The sequence below is a fragment of the Ursus arctos genome, unplaced genomic scaffold, assembly GCF_023065955.2.
Source record: "Ursus arctos isolate Adak ecotype North America unplaced genomic scaffold, UrsArc2.0 scaffold_3, whole genome shotgun sequence".
NCBI classification, from domain to species: domain Eukaryota; kingdom Metazoa; phylum Chordata; class Mammalia; order Carnivora; family Ursidae; genus Ursus; species Ursus arctos.
The window spans coordinates 88,157,666-88,177,427 of NW_026622985.1; positions in this window are offsets into that span (position 1 = coordinate 88,157,666).

Genomic DNA, 19,762 nt, shown 5'->3' on the forward strand with positions numbered 1-19,762 from the left:
CCGAGGGGTTACCGAGAAAGATCTGGAAGTAGAGAAAGAAAGGAGAACCCAGAGCCTCGCCTCTTTCCTCTTCTTTGTCCCCAGTCCCACTGCCATTGCGCTGATTTTGAGGGTTACAGTTTGGGCTGAGAGCGGTTGGCCAAATCTATAAGAGATCCTGGGACCTCAAAAAAATCAGCGGGGCCAAAAAAATTGGGCGGCCTGAGGAAAAGTACCAGAGCTCGTTGTCCTGGCAGTGTAGTGGGGGAAGGGGCACCACACCTAAGAGGACTTCCCTACAGCGGAAGTCCCAGGGACAGCTACTCTGGAGGCATGACTCCTACTACCCTAACTCATTAAAAACTGGGGGTTGAATAAGCATGAACATGTATTTTCACGGGGAGAGGAGCCTGGCCCCCAGTCAGCTTGGTGTGGTGCAGTACAGGGTTCCCAAACCTGACTAGTGATCGGAATACCATTTAAAAGTATACATATTCCTGGCTGGGCTTCAACCCGGACTTACTGCATCTCATAAGGGGAGGGGGCCAATGGTATTTTTAACAAGTGCCCCAAGGTAGGCTTGGCAGATGACATAGAAGCCACTCTGTTAAATCTGAGTTTCAGAAAAACAGGAGATAGTTTTTTAGTATTAGTATATCCCAAGCACTGTGTGTACTTATATTTAAAAATTATTCATTATCTGAAATTAAAATTTAATCTGCCACCTATATATTTTTTTAATATTTATTTGAGGGGGGAGGGGCAGAGGGGGGGAGAGAGAGAGAGAAGCAAATTCCCTGCTGAGTGCAGAGCCCAAGGATGTGGGGCTCCACCTCATGACCCTGAGATCATGACCTGAGTAGAATTCAAGAGCTGGAGGCTTAATTGACTGAGCCACCCAAGTGCCCCTGCCACCTATATATTCTTTTAAAGATTTTCTCTGAGAGACAGAGAGCAAGCACATGAACGGGGGAGGGCAAAGGGAGAGGGAGAAGCAAACTCCCCACTGAGCAGGGGGTGCGAGGAGGGGCTCGATCCCAAGACCCTGGGATCATGACCTGAGCTGAAGGCAGCTGCTTAACTGACTGAGCCACCTATATTTTTATTTACTAAATCTGGCAACCACACCCCAGGGACTTCTATTGGATTAGTTTTAGGAGCAGAATTTGTTAAAAACCAGGCGCTTGTTATTCCTAGGGGAGAGGGAAGGAAGGAGGGTGTGGAGGAGGAATGCTAGGAAGGGATGGCCCCCGAAGACAAGTAATTGAGAGAAAAAGTCCAGTGGAAAGAAAGCACTATATGAAAATATAGTTGTTTAATCCCTTCAAAAATCTGGACTATATATTGAATGTGGGGACATACCCATGCATGAAAGTCCATTTTAAAAAGGTGTGAAATGAGGGGCACCTGGGTGGCTCAGTCGTTAAGCATCTGCCTTCGGCTCAGGTCATGATCCCAGGGTCGTGGGATGGAGCCCTGCACTGGGCTCCCTGTGCAGCGGAAGCCTGCTTCTCCCTCTCCCACTTCCCCTGCTGGTGTTCCCTCTCTCGCTGTGTCTCTCTCTGTCCAATAAATAAATAAAATCTTAAAAAAAATTTTTAAGAAGTGTGAACTGATATGCACCAAAGTGATAATAATAGTGGATTCTGCTGTAGATTGTTTGGGGGGTGGGCAGGGGAGACAGTCTAGGAGACTTTAATCTTATCTATAATGTTTCCACTCTCTAGAAAGAGAATGTATTTATATATATTCTTAGATAAAAATCAATTTTTAAAAAGATGGCGTATTGTAAGATTTTTTTAGACCTGATAGAGATTACTATAAAAATTAAAATAACTCACAAGTATATAAAGTATATAATATAAAGGAAAGGTCTCTACCCTCCCTTTGACCTCTCAGAGGTAGCCACGGTCCCTGCTGAGAGTGGTTGCTTGTCTATTTCCTGTGTGACCTGGAGCTAAGAGAGGAGCACCCTGACTTGCTTTCCTGCTTACATATCTTCTCCTGGGATATGAGTATCAAACAGTTTATAACATCAAGGATCTCTAACCTTCCAGATGTTTGGGCCCAGAGAGGGTCAGTGAGGAAAACACAATGGGCTTAACATTTAGACTTGCTCCCATGACCTTGTGGGGGATACCCCAAGGCCTGGCTCCCCTGGCCGCAGCCCACCGAACTGGGCTGGGCTCCTGACTCAGGGACGCCCAAGGACATCTAAATTCCATCTTGAATTTGAACGTGGTTGGCACTGGCATCAACCAGGCCCAGAAGTGGAGCCAACACCGGCAGCAAGAGGCTGGAGCAGAGCCACAGTGGCTCAAAATGGGGCCCTGGCCAGTCCCTCCAACCTGCTTTTTGGATTCTGTCCCCTCTTGTGTGCAGTCACACTTTGATTTCACAGACACTGAGCAGGGTCCCTGGCCTGTGGTACACAGCTCTGGCACATTCTGGGGCGCTGGCACCGTGATGACCTCCTCCCCATTAATCTCTCCCTTTCTACTGGTTCTTTCCCATCATCAGTAAACACGAGCAGGTTGTAAAAGCCTCCTTGGCATCTCCTCCTCCAGCTAACATTGATTTCTTCCTTGCACGACCAACCTACTCGAACACTCACTTTCTCCCTTCCGTCATATCCTAAGCTGTCCTTGTATCACTGCAGTGTTTCTCGCCCCAGCTAGTCTGCCAACATTTTCCCTGTCAAGGACAGCACACGTCACCAAATCCGGCAGATTTCTGCAGTGCTTGCTTTATCTCGAAGAAGCCACGCATCTCTGGCTCTCCTCACACTGCACTCGGCTGGTTTTCCATCTGCTCCCAAAGGCTTCTCACTCTCCACCAGGTCACTGACTCTTCGGCTGTCCCTCTAGCCCAGATCTTTCTCTGGACCTGGACCATAGCAGTTATGCTATGGGTTGAATTTTGTCTCTCCACCCTGCCCTGCCCCAAATTCATATGTTCAAGTCTTAATCCCCCAAGCCTCAGAAAGCGACCTTGTTTGGGATTAGGGCGGTGACTGATGAGGTCATCCCGGAGTAGGCTGGTTCCATAATCCAACATGACTGGTGTCCTTATAAAAAGGGGATATTTGGACACAAACACACATACAAGGAGAACACTGTGTGGACATGAAGGCGGAGATCAGGGGGATGTATCTACCAGCCAGGCAAGGCCAAAGATTGCTGGCAAACCACCAAAGATAGCAGACAGGCCCAGGGCAGATTCTCTTCCCACAGACCTCAGAGGGAATCATCCCCGCGGACACCTTGACCTTGGACTTCCTGTCTCCAGAGCTGGGAGATAATACATTTCTGTTGTTTAAGTGGCTCAGTGTGTGCTACCTTGTCACCGCAGGCGGCCACAGCAAACAAGTCACCTGTCCAAATGGCTTCCTGCCCTGGCAACAGCTCTCTGGATGGATGCAGGTGGTCTCCGTGCTGCCCCCCCCCCCCCGCCCCCACCCTTCACTGTGGCTGACACAGCTGGGCCAATCAGATTCTCCCTCGCAGGGATTCTGGCACCTGATCTGAGACTTCCAGGGCGGGGAGGTACCCCAACTCCAACAGGGCAGCTCCCTGGAGAGAAGACCCACAAACCCCTCTTCGGGTCCCTGGCGTTTCCCTGGTTTCAGCCCTTCCTGAAGCTTGCTTGTCCATGTGTGTGGATTTCATGAGACCCCGCAGTATCTCTCCCCTACCTCCCTTTTTTTACCTCAAGTTAGGATATGATTTACCACTCTGACTGCAAGTGGCGGAAAACCCAAGTTCCACCACCGGCTGCCCTGGGCTCAGTGGAGCTCCCTTCAGGTCAGGGCCAGGCTCTGGAGCCACCTCCGTTGTGCCTTCCATGGCAGAGCCACCGGGGCTCTGTGGTCAGAAGGCCACTGACAACTCGTGTGGTAGGAGCCCCTAAGGCAGGTGAATGCTCCAGCTGTTTCAAGGGGGTTCAGATCCTGGCTGCCCCCAGAGAAGAACCACTATCTACTTCCATCCTTCCATCCTTCTCTCTCACTTTAAAAATCCTTATTTTTTTTCTGCTTACAATAGCCATATACGCTTGCGACACAAAATTTAAATATTATAGAAATGCATGCTATAGAAAGTGATTTCATGCCCCAGACATCCCGTTATTAACATTTCAGTGTAGATTCTCGACTTTCTTCTGTGCCTATCTTACCTGTGTTGTTATTATGTGTTCCATATTTTATTTCTAAAACTTTACTGATATTAAATCCATACCCTACATCGTTTATTTAAGCAGTCTCCTGCTGGCAGACATTCGGACAGGCAGTCCTGTTTCCGCAAAATCGCTGCAAAAGCCGCAGTTATAATTCAGTGCCATCCTTGTGCCTTGCTTTTAAAAATCCAGCCGATGACATCTTCAGAATAGCTTCATCGAAATGGAACTGCTGAGCCAAAGCGTGGTCACAATTTCACATTTGATGGGCAGTGTCAAAATCCCCAAATTCTCCGGGAGAAGCTGAAGGAACCACAGATGAGGGGCTGTTCCCCACAGCACCCTGGCAATGGATGTTATCGATTTTCTTAGTCTTTACCAATCCGATGGGTGAAAATACACAATTTCGTCTTGCGTTTCTTTAGTTATGAATGAAGTTGAACACATCTCCATTTGTGAATTGTGTTACCAGGAAGTGTCTTTACCAGTCTCAAGGGCTGTGTAAAGTGCCACTGAGACTGCCTCTGGGGCCAGTTCCAGATCCTGGGTGGCTTCCAGGGAGTGGCTCAGCAGGCACCCTTGTCCCTACGTCCTGCCCCCACACCATGGAGTTCACTGGTCCAGGGAGAGTGATGGTATCAGACTGGTCTGAACAGACCCAGGAGTTACAAAAGCATGAACAAGAGCATGGCTGGTTTCTCCTAGGGAGGAAGCAACCCCCCCCGCCCCCCAGGCTCTAGGCTGATGTCCCCTCTGGCACCCTGAGCCCTTCTAGGGCTCCTGGACACACAGATGAGAGGAGGAGGGGTAGTTTCTGCATGGTCGGCTCCCTGGCATGGCCCATCCTCGCCTCACATTCCACCTGCTCAGAGGCTCAGAGGCCCTCCCACATCCCCCCCTCCCCCCGGGGTCCCCTGTCCCTCACCTGGGGATTGTCTTCATAGCACTCCAGCCCTCTCTTTGGTTAACAAGTTCACCTACTGGTTTGGTTGTTTAATGTTTGTCTCTGGCCTTCATTGCTTCAAATCATTGCTGTGTTCCCAGAACAGTATCTGGCATGTTGGTCTCTGGGTCTTGGCTGAAGTCGCCCCCAGTGGCTTAGTGAATATTTATGCCAAACGGGCATTGTGTAGGAGGCTTGGCGTATCTTGCTCATTTATTCTTTTTCTCCCCCATTTGTGACACACTTTAAACATTAAGAAAAAATGGAAAGGATAAACAGTGAGCACTTGAACACTTTCCTCCTCACTTCAGCAGTCAGCATTTCACCAGGTTTGCTCTGTCTTTGTCTCCACGCAGACACACTTTTGGTTGCTGAGCCATCTCGGTGCGCTGCAGACCTCAGGAAACTTTGCCCTCAAATACTTCAGCACCCGTTTCCGAAGAACTCGTGTTGTCCTAAATAAGGCCAATACCATTCTCAAACCAGCAATGACTCCATACCAGACGGTACTAAAGAGGTCCTATTTGAATTTCCCCAACTTTTTTCAAACCAGCATGCACTCAAGTTTGTACGTGTCATTCAGCTGTTGCGTCTGTTTACTTTGTCATAACTGTGAGGAAGGCGCTAGAATTCCTATTGTAGGGGTGAGGAAACAGAGTCAGAGAGCTTGAGGAGCCTGCCCAGGATGCCATCACGCATCTCTAACTCCCACACTCATCTTTTCTCCCCCTTTCCTGCCTCTGGCTCCCCTAGTTCCTCCCTCTTCAGTCCCAGCCTCTAGCTGATCTGGTCCATGCAAGTCCTGAGTGGGGCTGAGGTCAAGGTGCTGACCCAGCTACTCAGCAGGCTAGGCCTAGCTTTCAAGTTCCTCCAGCCACACGCCCGCTCCGCACCCCTGGCCTTGTCTCTGTTGTTCTCTGAGACCTCAGCCAACAATTGGGAGTGACAGGCAGTCCTGCTCCTGACTCATTCGGCGGACGATCCACCTGCAGAAGCCTGGACAGAGGAGAGACTAACACGGCCCCAGTGCAGGACCAAGAGGTGGCTTCCAGTCAGGTACGGGGCCACAGCCGCCACAGGGATTGAGAAAACCTCCCACCTGGAGGCACGCAAGCTCACCCAAGGAGACTTCAAGAAGGCAGGCAAACATCTCCCTGAGTCATCAGCGGCTTGCCTTCTGCAAGTCGAAACAGAGATCTTCTCTTGCTGGGAGCCCCACGCCTCAAACTGTTCCTGTGGAGAGCAGTGCATGCATGCTGGATCACGCGCAACGTGTGTGTGTGTGTGTGTGTGTGTGTGTGTGTGTGTTGTGTGAACAGACAGCCCCAGCTTAGTGACATCTGCGGCAGAACTAGCTCTCCTGTGGATAGCTGATCTCTGCATTTGGGGCTCAGCACTTGAAACAACCTGGATGGGGGCAGGTGTAAGCACCAGGAGACCAGGAGACAGTGGACAGGGGAGGCAGGGGACAGGAGACTCAGAGAAGCACAACCATCACCTCACACCACAAGTGTGTAAGAGAGTCCATCAGGCTGAAGGGAGACCCCCATCACCGGAGTCTGAGAGCAGTAAATGCCCAGGAGCTCCTTGGTGAGGAGGCCCCCAAATTTGGCCTAGTGGGTCTCCAGCCTGCTGACTACAGACCTCCGGATTTTTTAGCCTCTATCACTGGGTGAGCTACTTCCTTATAAGATTATGTAATATATATCATTCCTTTTAATATATACAAGGGATTGACTCACCCAGTTAGAGAGGCTGAGAAATTCCAAGATATCTCTTATTGATTCTATTTCTCTGAAGAACCCCGACTACCACAACCTTAGTGTGTGAGGGACACAGGCTCCCCCTCCTGGCTGTCCTTCCCACACGCAGCACGCAGAGCCAATCTCCACACACACCTGTTGGTGCCCTCCCCAGTGGGAGGCCCCGCCACCTCCCTGCCCTTCGGGAGCAGGTCTCTGGCACTGTGGGAACACTGGTCCCCACCCAGCATCTTCCATCCTTGGGCTGTTCTTTGGATTCAATCCAGAGTCCTCCTCTATCCCAAATCTCCTGTGTTATGATTATTTTATAAGCCTAGGCTTTTAAAAATAAAACACTCAACTCTCCCTTGGGGCTAGGAACCCTATCATTTTCAGGACAAAAAGTCCAACTGTCCCGCGAAGAGGAAGAAGCAGAAAATCCCTCTTTTTTGGTAATGAGTCAGGAGGAGAGTAAGATGGCTCACTGGGAATCAGACTGTTCCTACCCACCGGCTTTGTTCCCTTACCGCGGTCAGGAGCAGGCGTGACGAGGTGCTCCGCTCCAGGGGGTTCAATCCTCACGCACGTTAGAGTCTAGGTGAGTGGCTCCCCTGGGCTAAGCAGTTCACAGTCCGCGCTGTTGGTGCGCACCCCGGCCAAGGGCCCTCTGTGGGACCCTGTGCCCCGGGCCCCAGCAGGTGACTCACTGCAGAGAGGATGAGGGGCGTCTTTCTGCAGGACCCCGACTACCCACTCCAGGCTGGACTGTGCAGAGCTCAGTGAGGCCAAAGAACCTGACTTGATTAACCCCACCTGATTCTGGTTCCATCTGGATCTAAAAGGTGGGTCCTCCCAGGGAAGCCAGGCCGCTCCTTGTCAGGCTAAGGAGCAGCGCTGGAGCCAAAGGGCGGCTCTGGGCTGCTCGGGATGAAAGACCAGACACAAGGCCTCAGCAGCCCCATCGCCAACTGGGGGTCAGTCTCCCCTGACTGTCTTGGGCCCTGAAATTGGCTCGATCCGAACTGAACTGAGCTGGCTGCTCTGCCTGTTCAAGGCATGGGGTCACCTGTCTGAGGCGTGGGGCTGCCTCTCTGAAGCGTGGAGTTCCCTGCCCTCCTAGGCCTGGTCCTTCTCAATCCTGTTCTGCTTCTATGATGACTCCCTCTCACCTGCCTCTAACTGTCCCCCCCAGCCCCCTCTGCTCACCTCAGATAGGTGGGCCTGCTTCCTGAGACCTGTCTCAGCATTCAGAAGGGCCTTGAACACTTGAGGGCTTGTCCCTGTGAGAGAAAGGAGCGTCCTGCATGAACACTGTGACTTCCCAGGGACACTCTCTCCCCTCTCAAGGGAACAGCCCCAGAATTCAGGGATTCTCCACAAGCTGCCCCCCCCTCGCCCGTCATGGCCACTCCTCCCTGCCAGTCCTGATGCCAGCACACCTCATGGCCAGATTGTCCCTCAGGCCTTAATCAAAACCATGTGTCCCTTTTCTCTACGGCCTCAGGAGTCGGACCCCACCTCTCACCCACAGACCCAGCCATGCCTCAGGGTCCCCAATGACCCAAGACTGGCAGGAGCAGAGAAGCCCACAGCTGGGACATTGCTTGACCATGGACGTTTGTGCCAACCTCTCCTGGACCTGTTGGGACGACGCTCAAGGTGTAGACTCTTCCCATCTGACCAGAGATGGCCCAGAAAGAGCCTGAAATCCTCTCACTGCCCCAAAAGTGGGAGTTTTTAGGACCTTCGGTGGCCCAGATTAACAATACAGGTAATGACTGTGGCATTTAATGGAGACCAGGAGCACCGGACAGGAAGACGCACTAATGCTAACACGGCTGCCTAAGGCCTGGCAGGGGAGGGGGTGTTGTTAGGCCGCCCTCTTGGTGCTATTGTGCAAATGCTTTCCAAGCAGCAAGAATATTTGGGCAGACGCTGTACAGTCCTGCATGGTAACAAGCACGATGGCCAGGCTGTCAAGTACAAGGAGAGGAAGGCCAGATAGAGGTGGTCAGAGCACACGGTAAGGTGGAGGTCTTTCCGGGGCCTGTACATATGCGTCAAATGACCCAAGCTTTCTAGAAGACATTAAAGAGAAAATGCAAGCAAGTCGAGAGAAAGAAGCTTCTCTCCCCAAAGTAAAAGCCAGATCCCTCGGTTAGTGAAGAAGTGACGTCTGATGGGGAGGCTACTGATCTCTGGCTGTGAAGGAAATCAACTAAAGAAAACAGTTTAAACAGTTTGCTGAAATTTCCTATTTCTGTAAAAGTTGATACCTGGTTGTCCTTTTTGTAATCCAGACAGAACTTTATATAATATCTATATATATATAGATAATATCTATATAATATCTCTATATATATAATAGGGTAGAGTGGTGGAGGAGGGTGAGACAAATGGGAGCATGACTGAGAGAGAGAGAGTGTGTATACTGCGTGAGTGTTCTGTCCTAATTATAAACATGTGAATCCTTTGGTCAAGTAGAAGTCATCTGCCACTCAAATCTAGCTGACACGAACAAAAACCCTCCACAGAGTCAAACTTCTGGGGGGAAGGGCCTTACATCCCTAACAATTTTGGGACCAAGTCCATGGGCTCCATCAAGGTCCCTGCTTCTCCATAAAGGAACAGACACTTCTACTAGTGGGGACCCATCAGAGGCCCCAAGACACAAGGGACCACATCATATGCTAATTCGTGGCCCTAAGAACCTAGCCCACACATTCCAAATTATAAGTCCATATAGATAACCTTGACAGGAAATCAAGGTCCAAACCAGGAGATGGACCATGGTCAAGTTTAAAGGTCTTGCTCTCTTTGCTAACAATTCTAAATTTCATGATGAACTTCAACATGTTAGAAGAAAACTGAATTTACTGTTTTACAGTAAAGATGTGCGAGGGGATGAGAGTCCCTTAGGCCAGTAGTTCTTCACTGGTTTGTAAATAGCTTCCTTTGAGAGTGCGACAAAGGCTGGGAATCTTCTCCCCTCTGCAGTAAAATACGCATATCTTGCCATTTTCAGTTTAGGGGGTCGCAGATTCATAGGCCACCCACGAACAGCAACGCAAGGACGTCTGGTCTACGGGATGAAGCTCTCACCAGTCTTATTGAGCCCACCGCATCTGTGCCCACGAAGCGCCCACAGGCCATTGGTGGCGGGCTCTTCCCCACCTGCCTCATCAGAGCCCCAAACTGGGATTACGGGTGACTTTGTATGTGACAGATTTAAATAACTCAAATGCCATGCCTCAGCATGACAGCCCCTCTGGCCACAGTGCTGGAGAATCAAACACGGATGGGCAGCCAGAATTAGGACATTTCTGCAAGCAAAACCCATCCACTAAAACATTTAAGTTATCGTTAACCTTAAGGAGACCTTCACAACGATGATTAAGAAAACTTAACGATTTAGGGGCGCCTGGGTAGCGCAGTCGTTAAGCGTCTGCCTTCGGCTCAGGGCGTGATCCCGGCATTCCAGGATCAAGCCCCACATCGGGCTCCTCCGCCGGGAGCCTGCTTCTTCCTCTCCCACTCCCCCTGCTTGTGTTCCCTCTCTCGCTGGCTGTCTCTCTGTCACATAAATAAAAAAAAAAATAAAATCTTAAAAAAAAAAAAAGAAAAAGAAAACTTAACGATTTGAAAAGCCAAAGGCCCAACATGCTGCGAGGCCCATGACGGCTCAGGCAGGCCAGGTCCGCTAGGCCTCCTAGAGACGTACATTTCTCTGGCTACTGAGGCAGCCCATGGCCTATTCTGGTTACTGAAATCTCTCTCTCCCTCATGGTCTGGCCTGTCTGGCTTGGAGATTTTACTGTTTACCTGGGGATAAGAACACAATCCTGATACAAACCTGATGCAGAAAGAAAAGCTTTCTTGCAGCTTTTACGAGGTGAATGTCCCCTCCCTCCCACATCCCTTTTCCTGTCACCATGGCAGTGGGTAGAAGATGAGGGCTTTCCTGCCATCTTGTTCGGGGATCTTAATGGTATCAGTTGAATTGCGTCCTCCCAAATTCATATGTTAAAATCCCAACCCCCAGCACCTCAGAATGTGACCTTCTTTGGAGATGTCATTAGTCAAGGTGAGGCTCTTAGGGGGCCCCTAATCCAGTATATCTGAGTAATTACGAAAAGGGGAGAACTGGACACGCATCCTGGGAGAATGCCATGTGAACATAAAGGCAGATGGGTGTAATATATCTTACAAGCCTAAACCCACCAGAGATCTCCAGCAAAGCCCTGGAAGCTGGGAGAGAGGCCAGGAGCAGGCTCTCCCTGAGAGCCCTCAGAAGGGGCCAGTCCTGGTGACTGGCTGATCTTGGACTTCTTGTCTCCAGACCTGTGAGACAGTGCATTTCTGTGGTCCAGGCCACCGAGGTGGTAGTACTTTCTTACAGCAGCCTGAGGAAATGCGTATGTTTCCCTGGTCCTCTGGTAGGCCAGGAGGAAACACCTCACCCATTTCCAGCATCAAAAAGTGCTTAACCACTCAGATTTTAGAGACCAGGTGGAAGAAACATAAACCCACCTTCGGGCCCTCCTTAATCTTTGTCCACTGGGATGATACTGACCTTTCAGTCTAGAAGTGTGTCTTTGCACCTAAAGGATTCTGGGAACAAGAGAAACGAGGGTAGGCTGTTCACAGCTTGGCTTAAGGAACCAGGCCAGAGTCAACAGAACAGTGCAAACACATGTTTTCTGGCTGAAAAACCTTATAATCAAACACCAGGCTTCGACACGAGCACTGACATTGCTCCCCAGCAGTGCCCCTGATGGAGACCACAAACACCAGAAAAGGTCGGACCCTCTGGCTAACACGCTGTGTACCTCCAAGGGAGTTTCTACTTGTGGGAGAAGTGAGGTGACTGTGGCCCACAGAAACCAAAGAATCCTGGGCTGGGGCTCCATACAGCAGCCTTTTCTCCAAAGGCAATCACCTAACTCCCCAAGGGCAGCAGCCTGCCCTTCTCTGTGCCTGAGAAGGAAAAGGGGGTCGCTGTGGGCAGACTCTTGGAGAGCAGGTGAATCTGAAGAAGGCTCCCCTCCTCTTGGCAGACACAGCCCTTGCCAGGCTTATGACTTTGTGATCAGGTAAGGGCTGAGTTCCAGATCCCAGTGCCCAGTGGCCACCCCTCCACTCCCACCAGGTGCCCTCGTGCAGTGAGCAACTTGCACGAACATACATGGCAGCTCTGATTGCTCTCTCTGTCCTCAGGGCTTCTATAAAGGCACTTATCTCATACAGGTGGGGGATTTGTCCTGTTGCTCAAGAATGGCAATGAAGGTCTAAAGCTGTGGATAAGAGGTGCTAAATACCCCATATTCTAATCCAAGGAACCCTAGCAGCCCAACCAAGCTTATGTACAGGGCTCAGTGAGTGGTGCCTATTGAGAACTTTCTTTCCCTCCCAATATAAGATCATGCAGGGAAGGAGGACGTCAGCCTTTGGGAGTATAACGCTTGTAGAGAGAAGCTACTCCCTTAAAGGGGGTGGGTGCTTTTGTAACAGCCTGCCAACCAGTCTTAAGGGTTACCTTCCTTCAAGCTTATGCACTCCTTGCTTGCTGACCTAAGTCCCTTGGTCTGTAGCAGAACTAACTTTCTTGGAGATTTGCAGACCACTGGCCTTGAGGGGTGAAGGGGCAGACTTTGCTAGAAGATCAGATCAGCTGTTCAGGATCATGCCGACAACAGGACTAAGCACCAGGACACCTGCTTCTCCAGCATGCAGACCCTTCTCTCCCCTCCCCCTTTCCCTTCCCCTCTAAAACCCTCTGGCTTCGCCTGGACGGAGAAGATGGTCTTTGCGACGTGAGTCCACCCGCTTCCCAGTTGCCGGCTTACTGAACAAAGCAACCTTTCCTTTCCCACCATCACTTGTCTCGCGAGTACTGCTCTTCCAGCAGCAAGCAGCCCAACCTGAGTTCGGACCCGGTGCTGGGTCCGGTAACACTTTCCCTCCACGAAGCCAACCTGGCAGATGCAAGGAAACTCCTAGTAAAGTTTCGGGGGTGTCTGCAAATAGGCGCCTGGAGTCTGGTCCCCACATGGATGCGTACTGCAGTGTGCTTGTTCCTGGGCTCTGTGCTGCAGCAGGTGGGGGGGGGGGGCGGTAGGTGGCTCTCCCAGAGGCCGGTTCAGGAACCTAGGAGTTCCGTCCTCCCCTGCCCTGTCTTCTGGAGGTGGCGCTTCGGGAGGCCAGGCCTGTTCTGAGCTGGTGGAGCTCCCTCCGGTACCCTCTCTCCCTGAACGCCTTTCCCCGCTCCCGACAGAGTGGGCTTTCCTAAGCCAGCCCTCCTTGCAGACAGGTCTTCCGCCCAGTGGCGGCTCTCAGAGCTAGGCTCACGGGCGCCGCGCACACGAGGCCTCCCTCAGAGATGGCCCAGGCCCGCCTTCCTCTGCGGAGGGGGCCCCGGGCTGCGGGGTGCAGGCGAGCTAAGGGCCACCCATCAGCCTCCCCCCCACAGGGCCTGGGAGTTAGATCCAGTCCCCACCCCAAAGCGTTCCCGCACTAACCAGAACGTTCCAAACTTGTAACGGCGGCGGCTTCACGTCTGAACGCAGCAGTATATCCTGCTGTCACTAGATGGCGACCCTGCGTAAAGGTAACGCGGAACGTCGCTACTCGGCGGTGCCGCCAGGATGCCTGAGGCGGAAAGGCAACGCCGGGCGCCTTCCCGGAGGCGGGGTCCGCGGCGGAACCCAGCGGGCGCCTGGCGCGAGGCGGCGGGGGAGGACGCCGGCGTGGTCTGGGACCCAGCGCTCGGAGGCGTGGCTCTGGAGCGCAGCCCCGCCCCCGCCCTACTATGTGCTCCGCCCTCTACCCCTGCGCGCGCTACCCCGGTGGGAGCCGGGTTTTAGGTGAAGCACTAAGTCCCGGCATGATGTGAGCCTGGAGAGGAGGAGAGAGCACGCCCCGGCCGAGCAGGGGCCCCTGAGGCACAGACCCCGGGCTCAAGGCCACCCCCCAGGTGGGAGCTGTGCGTGAACCACAAGATCCGACCTGCGGAACAGTCTCCTCGAAACACCAGAGTGGCTCCCCACCTTTGATAGCTGTCTATCCCCACTGCCGCCTGTCTATCGCCCCCACGCACACTGTACCTTACACCCCAGGAGCAGATGCTCAATAAATACTTGGGCAGGGGCACCTGGGTGGCTCAGTCGGTTAAGCGTCTGCCTTCTGCTCAGGTCATGATCCCAGGGTCCTGCTCAGCGGCGAGCCTGCTTCTCTCTCTCCTTCTGCCCCCCACTTGTGCTTGCTCTCTCTAGTGCTCTGTCAAATAAATAAATAAAATCTTTAAAACAAAAATACTTGGGCAGCACATGAAGTTGCCTGTAATTCTCCAAACTGGCCCCCTCACCCTGGGTTTCTTCCTCAATCTCGCCCTGGGCAGGACCGCCCTAGAGTTTCCAGTTTTCTGGAAGGGTTCCCTGCAATGCCATGCTCCTGCTCCAGAAACCAAGTTATGGGGCTCTTGTTTGTGGGGCTTCTGGTCCTCCCAGGCCGGTCCCCTTCCACAGTGGCTACTCACTTTGCCCCGTGGTAGCTGAATTTAGGCTTCTGGTCAAGATGAGGGAAAACACCAAATAAGAACTACCAAAGTCGAAGTAGTTCCAGTGGTTGGGGGCAGAGCTCACAGGGGCTGCGTGGTCTTCCAGAGGGGAACTTCCCAAGAGCTTCTTGAATCTCCAAATGTTCAAAAATGACAATAGTTCTAGAGACATTAATGATGGTCACAACTGAGTGTCTGGGGTTGCTTGTGACATCTAGTCGATACACAGTGCACAGGACCGCCCCCCACGACAAAGAATCTTCCAGACCAAAAAGTCAACACTGTGGAAGCTGAGAAACCCTGGAATATGGGAATGTTTATTTGGTTTCTGTGTTGCTCCTTAAAAAAAGGAAAAAAAATCTCAGTCCAGAGTTGTTCCTGTGCTTGTTCTCATTCTATAAAACACCTTTTCCTTGTCTGCTGTTTTATTTCTTACCTCATGACCCTCTTCCAAACAGTCGTGCTACTTCTATCACTTCTGGAGCATTGCTGACTATTCAGCGATGTTGGGACAACAGCAAAACTGCAGTGAGAGCTGGCTAGCTGGCGCCGCCCGCTCACTAGGTTCAGTGAATGTTCTAGACCACTGTCTGAAAAACCACACATGCCTGCTTATCGTGGACCTTGGTCACTCACAAGATGCAAACACTAAGACTTACTCAGACTCGCTAAGACTTACCCAGAGTCTTATTGTGATATATTGTATTAATTTTACTTAAGAAGAGGTTTAGACAGCAAATATTTCTGGGTGAATTTAAGAATGAGTGAGAAACTGACCTCCAGCTTACTGTCTGTCTAAACAGGCAGAGGAACAGTCCCGGCTGTTTGAGCACAGGTGCTGACATCCAAACGCCTCTAGGAGGCGCTGTTCTCTCTTCAGAACAGCACTTCCTTGTCTTGAGGGCTGAGGCTTCCTAGTTTCTCTCGCAAGTGTTCAGTTCATGACTGCTCCTGATGCTGACATCAAAACTTTTCTCACGTTCATGTCAGTGGGATCAGGGAGACACCGACTCAGGAATCCTGCTCTGATTTCCTGCCCTAATGAGGAAACTGATTGGGACATTTCTGACCAGGCCAGCCCAGCATCACAAAGCATACCCTTGGGCAAACTTTACAGGTTACTCTGAATTATTAATCTTGTCTTTTATTTTATAACTCTCTGATATGCAGACTGTTCACTTATACAGTATTCTTCACCTCAAAATCAAGTTGAACCATCTCAGAGAAGTTTTGACCCACTGTTTCCGCTTCTAGAAATTTCTTGCACAGAAACACTCTACAAGGGGACAGAATTAAATGTGCTAGAATGTTCATTGCAGTGTTGTTTGTACTGTTAAAAAGTTAGAAACAATTTCAATGTCCACCAATAGGCAAATAGTGAAGTAATAATAATTCCGATACCTCCATACTAAGGAATTCTATGTTGGTGTTAAAAAGGAATGCAATAGAGCTATATGAAATGACAGAAGAAGCAAGTTGCCGAATGTATTAGCTCTAATTTGTAAAAAAAAAAAAAAAAAAAAAAAAAAAAAAATATATATATATATATATATGTATGTATTTATTTTACATATATTAAGAAGTGCTTTGGAGCACATACTGTATGCCAAAGTCTAAAGAAAAGTTATTTTTAAAATGTATACGTTGTTGGGGCGCCTGGGTGGCACAGCGGTTAAGCGTCTCATCCCGGCGTTATGGGATCGAGCCCCACATCAGGCTCCTCCGCTAGGAGCCTGCTTCTTCCTCTCCCACTCCCCCTGCTTGTGTTCCCTCTCTCGCTGGCTGTCTCTATCTCTGTCGAATAAATAAATAAATAAATAAAATCTTTAAAAAAAATGTATACGTTGTTTGCATGAAAACATCCTATGTGTTCATTTTGTAATAAAATAAGTGTTTATTTTTGTCCTTGTAGGAAAAAAAATTACATAATCAGATTTGTTTTTTTCCCCAAGCCTGTACAAGTTGAGTTTTCTGTCACTTGCTGGTTCCTATTACCCTCTAGGGAGAGGGCTAATGCATGAGGCAGTGGTTTTTGGCAGGATTATTAGTGAAGACATCATTCTCATCCCAAAGTCCATCTTTTGGCCAGGACCAGCTTTTCTTGACTGCAGATCCTGATTCTATCAGGAAATGCTAAACATAGTTGCGTTGTCACTCTCAGAGCTGGTACCCAGGGCACTCACACTTGTGGTGGATGAGGCCTGGCGGTCTCTCACTCAGGAACTTCTAAAGAGAAAGAGAGACCACCAAGAGGCTCAGCTTCCACCTGCTTGTGGGGACTTCATCAGAAAGCTCCGAGGGCCAGGATTGTGCACACTGTCGACCTCTGTATTCCCGGCACCCAACACAGCACCCAGCAGGTCGCTCAGGATCAATAATTGGTTTTTATTTTTTTTTTCAACCCCGCTGAGCAGGGAGCCCGATGAAGGGCTCAATCCCAGGACCCCAGGATTATGATCTGAGCCAAAGGCAGACACTTAACTGACTGAGCCACCCAGGCACCTCAATGCTCAATAATTATTGAATGGATTTGTTTAAGGAGGAATTTTTGGTTCCTGTCAACTTGATTTTCATGTATCATGGGGGCAAGGGGTGTTTGTGAATATGGCTGGCAGTTCCTGGATGGCGAGTCAGGGTTTTCTCTTAGGTTCCCCATTTTGTAAAGTTGTGAGCAGGTGGACTCGCCACCCTAGTGGCTCAGAAATGATACCACGGAGTTGATCTGACCTGTCTTGGTGATTTGCAGAATGTTTCTGCTTCATGTTAACTAGATATAAATAGCCATCACCCTACACTGGTAAGTGGTGTTAATGGCCAAAGCAAAATCAAACACTTCTGGGCCATCTTTGGGGCCAGGTTGCCAATAAAAGGGCCCCAGTGGGCTTGCAATTGCCCTGAGATCCCTCCAAAGACCCTTTGGACCCCAAATTCAGGCCCCTCTGTTTCCAAAAAGGGGTTCAGTCCCCCGACTTGAGCTCTCTGAGCCAAGCCCTCTGCATCCCTCTTTCTCTGAAGGTCTTTCCAGGCTCTGCCCCCGACCAAGGCACACGACAGTTCGCTCTGCTTTGCCCAGCTCCTGGTCTGTGGCCGCCAGGCCTTGCTAGCCCAGGCCAATTGCCTCTCAATCAAAATCTCAGCCAGGTGACAGATGACACGCACCCAGTGATCTTCCCTAGTACCTATGAGGCAAACATTCTAACATAGATGCTCTGAATGGGACTTAAAGGTGGGACCTGGTAGGTGGATGTTTAATGAAAACGTGCGGGTACTCAGCTAAACATTCAGAAGGATAGAAAACAAACAAACAAACAGAGTCTTCCTTCCACCGTCCACCCCCCAGTGCCACTGTACAGAGATGAACACCCATTCACTGTTTCTTGTGTATTTTTGCAAAAATGTTTACACAAGCACACACACTCACACACATTCTGGCGGACACAAATGAGTAAACACTATACACACTCTTCTGCACACTGCTTTCTTCTAACTTAATTTATCTTGGGAGATCATTCCAAATCAGCATATGCTGATTTACCTTATTCTTTTTAAACAGCTGCATACTACTCCAAATATATGGCATACAATTTTTTGTTTTTCTTGCCAGCGGGCTTTCCTCTCCCTTCCAGGAATATTAGCTTGCATTTCCTTTGGGGAATCATCTCTCCCTCCCTGTCAATGTTGCGATTTTGGGTCGGGATGACCCTGACCCCATCTCCAGGCTTGGCCGTATGGCCGGGACCTTACCGCAATGATTGAGTCGTGGTGGACACGTGACCCTGGCTGGGGCATCGGCAGTCATGGCCTGGACTTTATTCAAACTGTTAAGGAAAGAGAAGTCAGTAAGAGACAGAGATAGGACTGTGACTTAGGCAGTAGATGGCTTTGTGACTTTCACTCCATTAGAAGCCCCCTGAAAACCCAAGGAAATTGTGTTATCAGAGACACTGGCATGCAGCTCGCCAAGGCTGGTGTTGGCTAACCCCCACGGCCATCTCCAGGCCCATTGAGCCAATGAGAAGCAGGCTGTGCCTCGGCCCCTGGTGCAGAAAAGGTGATTTGGGGATTTACCAGCTACCGCCTTGCCCCTCCTTATCGGCACGGTCCATCTTTTAACTCTCATGGACTCTCTTCCTTCCCAAGGACAATCTTTGGAGCAGCTTAGGAAACCCCTGGCTTTGCCAAATTCTCGGCTGCCTCAAAGATTTATTCAGCAGGATCATCTTTCGATGTGCACAGTCCGGGGAACTAACCAAGCCCATGCTCAATTCCTGGGCCACGGTATAATTGGCAACATTTCTCACATTTGGCTCTGGGATTGGAAAATCTCTTGGCCAAAGTCTTTTGATGATCCCCACTATTTCTGCTTTGAACATTCTATTGTGGGCTCTATTTGGGGTCGCAAATATGCACTGCATATTAGGGCAAGGCTGAGGATGAAAAAGATTCTAAGTCATCACCTGGCCTGACAAGGGGCTGATGGAAGGGGATGAATCACAGGCATCACTGGGTACCTGTTGGTAAAACAAACAAACAAACAAAATGGGGGGGGGCACGACAGAGGAGTGGTCCTTTCCTTCTGGGAAGACTTGTTCCAGCAAGATGAGCCACAGGCCAGAGAGAAACACCTGACAGAAGGAAGGCTCTGCCCCAGCAGAGAAGCATTTCTTCAATAGAAAGCTGCCTGCCCCCTCTGGTCCCCTTGTCTTCCTGAACCCAAGGAGGAAGGACCTTGAATACCCTGTGGCTCGAGCAGAGTAGTAGTGAATCGTACAGCAATACTCACATGGACTTGGCAATGAGAATTTGATTGTTGACAGCCAAGAATAGACTCTGTGAAGGAGACTATGTGAAAATACAACCATGGAATAAAATATGTTCTACTACCAGTACTTAGTTTTTCTTCTTTTTGTGTGGTTTTACAATTTTTCCATTTATTCACTTATGTAAAGTGAAATGATTACAAATGATCTGTTCCTAGCCCTCTTTCTGCCAAGACCTAAGACCTCCCTGGTGTCCCACGGTCCTGTGCATCCTGGTTGCAGATCTGAGGGGATTCTGTGGACTTCTGGGCATACACCAGTATGGTGGGAAGGCAATCTGACTTCTCAAGCCCAATCCAAAGGAATAAGCCGAGAAACCACAACTTGTATATAGGTTAAGCTCTCATCCGTATGGAAATATAGGACCAGTTGAGGATGAGGAACTGTAGCTGAGGAAACCGGTGTGGGATTGGGATGAGAGAGGGAAAATTCAGGGGGAGAGCCTCAGGTGACTGTGGGTTGGCCAGGGAGGGAGTACAAGCCCAAGCGAAGGCCATTGAGGAAGCCCTGCCCTGGGACTGAGAAAACCCACCAGCCACACATCCGCACC